The 7,294-nt window shown below is 38.0% G+C and overlaps 1 non-coding gene across 1 annotated transcript; it reads right to left on the bottom strand.

Annotated features, from left to right (window-relative positions):
• Positions 1-6,728: 6,728 nt before the first annotated feature.
• On the bottom strand, positions 6,729-6,835 carry LOC127099799 (small nucleolar RNA R71). Its single transcript, XR_007794268.1, has one exon. It is a non-coding gene; the product is annotated as a small nucleolar RNA R71 (small nucleolar RNA).
• Positions 6,836-7,294: the final 459 nt, after the last annotated feature.

The following is a 7,294-nucleotide window of genomic DNA, read 5'->3' as shown; positions in this document are numbered from 1 at the left end:
ACCCATTGAATACAATGATCCTAATCCTTCTCCAAACTTTGAATTCCCTGTGTTTGAGGCCGAGGAAGAAAGTGACAAAGAAGTATCTGATGAATTGACTCGTCTTCTTGAGCACGAGAAAAAAGCCATTCAGCCATTTGAAGAGCAGATTGAGTTAGTCAACTTGGGTTCCGAGGATGAAGTGAAGGAAGTCAAGATTGGATCTCAACTGTGTCCTGAAGTGAAGAAGGGGTTAATTGATAATCTTCGAGAGTATTTAGACGTGTTTTCTTGGTCCTATTAAGACATGCCTGGTTTGGATTCTGAGATTGTGGAGGATAAATTGCCGTTGAAGCCAGAATGCCCGCCAGTCAAACAGATATTGAGGAGGACTCATCCTGACATAGCAGTGAAGATCAAAGAAGAAGTGAAAAAGCAAATTGATGCTGGTTTCCTCGTTACTGCTGAGTATCTATAGTGGGTGGCCAACATTGTGCCTGTTCCGAAGAAGGATGGAAAAGTCCGTATATGATTTCCCTCTGCCACACAATGATATATTGGTAGACAATACAACTAAATTCAAAGTCTTTTCGTTTATGGAAGGATTTTACGGATATAATCAAATCAAGATGGCACCCGAAGATATGGAGAAGACCACATTCATTACACCTTAGGGAACATTCTGTTATAGAGTGATGCCTTTCGGTTTAAAGAATGTTGGTGCAACTTACCAAAGATAAATGACTACTGTTTTTCATGATATGATGCATAAAGAGATCGAAGTCTATGTTGATGACATGATTGCTAAATCAATTGATGAAGAGGAACATGTTGAGCATTTGTTGAAGCTATTCCAGCATTTGAGGAAGTATAAACTCCGCTTGAATCCCAATAAGTGTACTTTTGGTGTTCGTTCCGGTAAGTTGTTGGGCTTTATTGTCAGCGAGAAGGGTATTGAAGTTGATCCTGCCAAGGTTAAAGCAGTACAAGTGATGCTTGCGCCCAAAATTAAGAAGCAAGTCAGAGGTTTTCTCATCCGCTTGAATTATATCTGTTGGTTCTAAGTGTTGGCAACAACTTTGGTAAAATAAAGAGTGTTCACAAAATGTTGTATGTGATGTCTTAACTTAAGATATCTATGTACCTGCTGGAGTTTAAATGGAAAACATAATTATTCATGATTGTTTCAGGATGTCATACACGATGTCATGACATCTGATATTATGTACCTACTGGAAATTATAAAAGGAATTATGGAATTATGCAGGATTATTCCAGGATGTCAGACCCGATGTCATGACATCCTGTACATAGAACATTCAGGGTGAATGTTATGTGTTTTGTGATTGCGCATTTAATGGCAATCTGTGTATGATTGAAGATCTGATTTACAGGCGCATTCAATCATTGATTACAACCTGATTTACTTATTTTCCAAAGAGATCTAACCAGTTGTTATGAGAAGATTTAATTAGAAAATAGTTTTAGAGTTTTCAAGATGTCCAAGCCCAGCTGAGTGCTTCTATAAATAGGACATGGAAAATCTGATTTGTTACACAACCAATACTGAGCGAAATACTGAGAGAGAGCAAGGGTTTGTGTCTTGTTTAGTCGTGAAACTTGTAAGCCATTCAAGTCATCCATAGATGATTGAATTGGTCTGATTTGTGGTTGTAATTTGTCACTCTAAGCTTATAAGCAAGAGTGTGTGTCTACTTGATCAAAGCTGTGAAGCAAGATCAAGTGTGTGTCTACTTGATCAAAGCTGTTAAGCAAGATCAAGTGTGTGTCTACTTGATCAAAGTTGTTAAGCAAGATCAAGTGTGTGTCTACTTGATTGAAACTGTGAAGTAAAATCAAGTGTGTGTTATTGAAAAGTGTTTTCTTTTCTCAAGGAATTGTTGTTTAAAATCACAGGTGTGATAGAAGGGAAGTGAGTGAGTTCTCATATCTAAGAGTGCTTAGGTAGAAATTGCACGGGTAGAGATTAGGTGAGAAAGACTGTAACTTGTTGAAGTCTACGGAGAGTCTTTGAACTGATTCTATTTTAGTGGATTTCCTTCCTGGCTTGGTAGCCCCCAGATGTAGGTGAGTTGGACCGAACTGGGTTAACAATTGCTTATGTCTCTTGCATTACTATTCTCTAACTTTATCCTGTTTGCATTACTCAGATATTAGTGTCGTGACATTACCTTCGACATCTCATATCTGATACCAGAATTTCAATATCTCAAGATTCATTTCACACATGAATGCCACATGTGCGCCTATATTCAAGCTTCTTCGGGAAGATTAGTCTTATGATTGGACCGAAGATTGCCAGAAAGCTTTTGACAGTATCAAAGAATATCTTCTCGAACCTCCGATTATGTCTCCACCTGTTGAAGGAAGACCATTGATCATGTATTTGACTATGCTTGAAGAAAGTATGGGTTGTGTTTTAGGTCAGCAAGATGAAACTGGAAAGAAAGAATATACAATTTACTACCTCAGTAAGAAGTTTACTGATTATGAAACTCGGTATTCTATGCTAGAGAAGACTTGTTGCGCATTTGCTTGGGCTGCTAAGCGTCTGCGTCAGTATATGTTGAGTCATACTGCTTGGTTGATATCCAAAATGGATCCGATCAAGTATATTTTTCAGAAGCCTGCTTTAACTGGGAGGATTGCCCGTTGGCAGATGTTGTTATCAGAGTATGATATTGAATACCGATCTCAGAAAGCGATCAAAGGTAGTGTCTTGGCTGACCAATTGACTCACCAACTGATTGAAGATTATCAGTCAATGTAGTATGATTTTCCTGATGAAGAGATCTTGTACTTGAAGATGAAATATTATGATGAGTCGTTGCTTGAAGAAGGACCAGAACCTGGTTCCCGTTGGGGCATGGTATTTGATGGAGCTGTTAATTAATATGGTAATGGCATTGGGCCAATGATTATTACTCCTCAAGGCACACATTTTCCGTTTACAGCTAGATTAACTTTCAAGTGTATAAACAATATGGCTGAGTATGAAGCTTGCATTATGGGGCTTGAAGAGGCTATTGATCTCAAAATCAAATATTTAGACGTCTATGGAGATTCATTTTTGGTTGTGAATCAGATCAAAGGTGAATGGGAGACGAATCAACCCGGTTTGATACCATATAGAGATTATGCGAGGAGGATTTCAAATTTCTTTACAAAAGTTGAGTTTCATCATATCTCTCGAGATGAAAACCGAATGGCAGATGCTCTTGCAACCTTGGCTTCAATGATTGTGGTGAAATTTTGGAATGAAGTTCCTAATTTGACTATGATACGTCTTGATAGGCCATCTCATGTGTTTGCTGTTGAAGAGATCAAAGATGAAAAACCGTGGTATTTTGATATAAAGTGTTTTCTCCAAAGTCAGACTTACCCTTCTGGGGCATCTTTGAAAGATAAGAAGACTTTGAGAAGATTAGCTGGCAACTTCTACCTGAATGGTGATGTATTGTATAAGAGAAACTTCAATATGGTTCTGCTCAGATGCGTGGATAGACACAAAGCAGACTTATTGATGACTGAAGTCCATGAAGGTTCCTTTGGTACTCATTCTAATGGACATGTTATGGCCAAGATGATGTTGCGAGCAAGTTACTATTGGCTGACAATGGAATATGATTGTTGCAAGTTTGTGAAGAAATGCCACAAGTGTCAAATAAATGCATATAAAATTCATGTTCCTCCGACACTGTTGAATGTCATTTCCTCCCCATGGCCCTTCTCCATGTGGGGAATTGATATGATTGGCATGATTGAGCCCAAAGCTTCGAACAAACATCGTTTCATTCTAGTGGCTATTGACTACTTCACAAAGTGGGTTGAAGTGGCATCATATGCGAATGTGACCAAGCAAGTTATTGTTCAGTTTATCAAGAATCAGATTATATATCGTTATGGTGTGCCAAGCAAGACCGTTACTAATAATGGATCGAACTTGAAAAATAATATGGTGGAATCTCTTTGTAAAGACTTCAAGATTGCACACCATAATTCTTCTCCATACGGACCTAATATGAATGTGGTTATTGAAGCTGCAAACAAGAACATCAAGAAGATCATCTAGAAGATGGTTGTGACATATAAGGATTAGCATGAGATGATCCCATTTGCTTTGCACGAGTATCGTACATCGATTCACAATTCAACATGGGCAACCCCTTTCTCACTTGTTTATGGCATGGAAGCTGTGCTCTCGGTAGAGGTTGAGATCCCATCATTGTGTGTCTTGATGGAAGCCATGTTGACAGAGGCTGAATGGTTTCAGACCAGGTATGATCAACTGAATTTGATTGAAAAGAAGAGGTTGACTACCATGTGTCATGGTCAACTGTACTAGTAGAGTGATAACGTGAAATTATATCATATTTTAGGACTTAATTCAATTAAATTATATTATTATTTATTTCAATTTACTGCATTTTATTAGATATTACGCGGTATTTCCTTTCTATTTGTCTCAGGTGATCTATTTGAAGCAAAAGTAAAAAAAAGGAAGAAAAGGAGATGCAAAAAGGAATGAAAAAAGAACAAATAGAAAAAGCCAAGCCCAGCCCAAAGAAGACACAGGCGTTGTGCCTGTGACGAGCGCCACAGATGCTGTGACGAACGTCACGCTGCATACACTTATGTGACGAGCGTCACACATGGTGTGACGGACGTCACACCATCCCCCTACATTTCTGCCTTCAGAGACGTTGAGTCCTATATACACGCTGAATCCTATTTCCACGCCTATGCCTCCGTTACGTGAAGACCCCTTGACGCGGACTGCTTTGAAAACCGTTACGGAAAGCACCAATATAAATAGCTACTTTCAAAACCTGCAGAGTACACGCTTTTTTCCAGATTTCGGCAGTTTCCAATTTTCTTTTTCTCAGCAGCTTAGGCATACCTTTTACATACTACTTTTGCAACTTTTATTATTTTCTTTTGGCAATTCTATTTTCTTCTCTAGCACTTAATTAGTTTTTCACATAATAGTTTCTACACCGGAAACTATTGTGTACCTTTTCACCGGATCTAACCTTACATTAGAATCTAGTTTTTTTATTCCTTCGTTTTAATTTGTTGGTTAATTGAAGAATTCAAGAACAAATCCTACCGGCTTGTGGTGGAGTGTTCAAGACTACTGTTTAAATTATTCAGGTTCTTTAATTATTGTTTAATGCTTTGTTTTATTATTTATTTATATTATTTGCTTGAGATGAGTCTGTTTATGCATGATAATTATTTAAGTTTGTTTAGCATGTCTGGCTAATTCGCTTAGATATCGGTATGTAAAGTAAGCGGAATAAGGAATCAAAACTAAGTCGGTTTAATTAAGTTTAAAATAAAAATCACTCTTTTTACGGTCTCAATTTACAGGTTTAATAACAAGGTTTTTGTACGAAAGTAAAAGACATAAAGAAGTTAAAATCAATAGAGCGAGAGTTTGAGGTTTTAACTGGACAGTGTAAATTGGACATTAATTCTAGATCAGGGCGAGAGCAATTTTTAGAGTTAATTAAATTCTAATCTTTTCCAAAAAGTATTTTTAAAGATTGAATGTGAGGACGAGAGTTAAGCATTCGAATTTAATTATATAACCTAAATCAACAGAGCGAGAGTTTGAGATAAGGGTGTTTAAACGGTTAGTGTTTTCTTAAAAAGAGTTTCTACGAACTTTATTGCTTTCAAAAAAATGGTTTTTGACTTAATTATAAGTGACAGCTACGTTAACATAAAATCATGGTTTATTCAACAGAGCGAGAGTTTGAGATAAAACTTTTAATCAATAAAGTCAACTGAAAAGATTTGTTTTAAAACCAAGGGACCGACAAAGAATTGATTCCTTAATTACGACGAACTGCATACCGATATCCGCTTTATTAATATTTAATCTAGATCTTAGTTTAGTTTTTAGCTTTTCCCCAAACAATCAAATATTATCCACCTTAGCTTTACGAAGTAACCTTAGATAACGGTATATCGATTCATAAGTCCCTGTGGGATCGATATCTTTTAAAACTACGCGATAGAACTGTGCACTTGCAGTTTGTACCCCAAATTCGACTCATAAAGTCGAGCGATCAAGTTTTTGGCGCCGTTGCCGGGGACTTTTATTTAGTCGATATCGTAACTCTTCCGTTACGCTGTAGACACTAAGGTTTTTTTTTCTTTTCTTTCTATCGTCGATTTGTATGCCACATACTCGCTCACAAGGCGAGCTGTTCTACTTACGAATCAACAATATCGAACTATATCTCCGAGTCTTACGACGAATTCGGGAATATCGTGCTGCAAACAATCTCCCTCCTGTAGAACTTCCTGATTTCAAAAACATTTTTCCTTCGATACCCGAGATGGCAGAACCAGCTCGTGCTCTTAGAGATTACGCCGCTCCATCACAAGATGAGCCGCATTCAAGTATTGCTCCGCCCGTAATCGAAGCAAACAACTTCGAACTTAAACCTTCGTTGTTGCAGGCAGTACAACAGAACCAATTCTCTGGAAATCCTACCGAGGATCCAAACCTTCATTTATCCGTATTTGTCCAATACGCTGATACTGTTAAAGCTAATGGTGTCACTTCAGAGGCAATTCGACTTCGTCTTTTTCCTTTCTCATTAAGAGATAGCGCTAGAAGATGGCTTCAATCTCTCCCTTCCAACTCTGTCACCACATGGAACGAGTTGAAGAAAGTTTTTCTTGCCCGATATTTTCCGCCAATCAAAACAGCTATGTTAAGAGCCCAAATAAATGGATTTAAACAGAAAGATAACGAGTCTCTTTTCGAAGCATGGGAAAGATACAAAGACATGATGAGACTTTGCCCACACCATGGTTTAGAAGACTGGTTAGTAATTCACACATTCTATAATGGTCTCTTGTACAACACAAGGTTAACAATAGACGCCGCTGCAGGTGGTGCACTAATGAGTAAACCTTATGCTGATGCTTACCAGCTTATCGAGAGCATGGCCCAAAACCACTACCAGTGGGGAACCGAACGAACAATGGTGGAAAAACCTCAAACGAAAACCGGCATGTACGAGATAAGTAACCTTGATCATGTTAATGCAAAAGTGGATGCTCTGGTCCAGAAAATTGAAAGTTTAAATGTATCACCTCCAACCGCCGTGGTTGCTATAACTCAGAATTGCGAAGTCTGTGGAATCCAAGGTCACACTCCTACAGATTGTCAACTCTTAACAGGAATCCAAGCAGAACAAGTGAAATATGCTCAAGGAAGCCCATACTCGAATACCTATAACTCAAATTGGAAGAACCATCCAAACTTTTCATA

This window comes from Lathyrus oleraceus, chromosome 6, assembly GCF_024323335.1.
Source record: "Lathyrus oleraceus cultivar Zhongwan6 chromosome 6, CAAS_Psat_ZW6_1.0, whole genome shotgun sequence".
Classification (NCBI taxonomy): Eukaryota; Viridiplantae; Streptophyta; class Magnoliopsida; order Fabales; family Fabaceae; genus Lathyrus; species Lathyrus oleraceus.
This window is presented reverse-complemented; position numbering and strand designations above follow the sequence as displayed.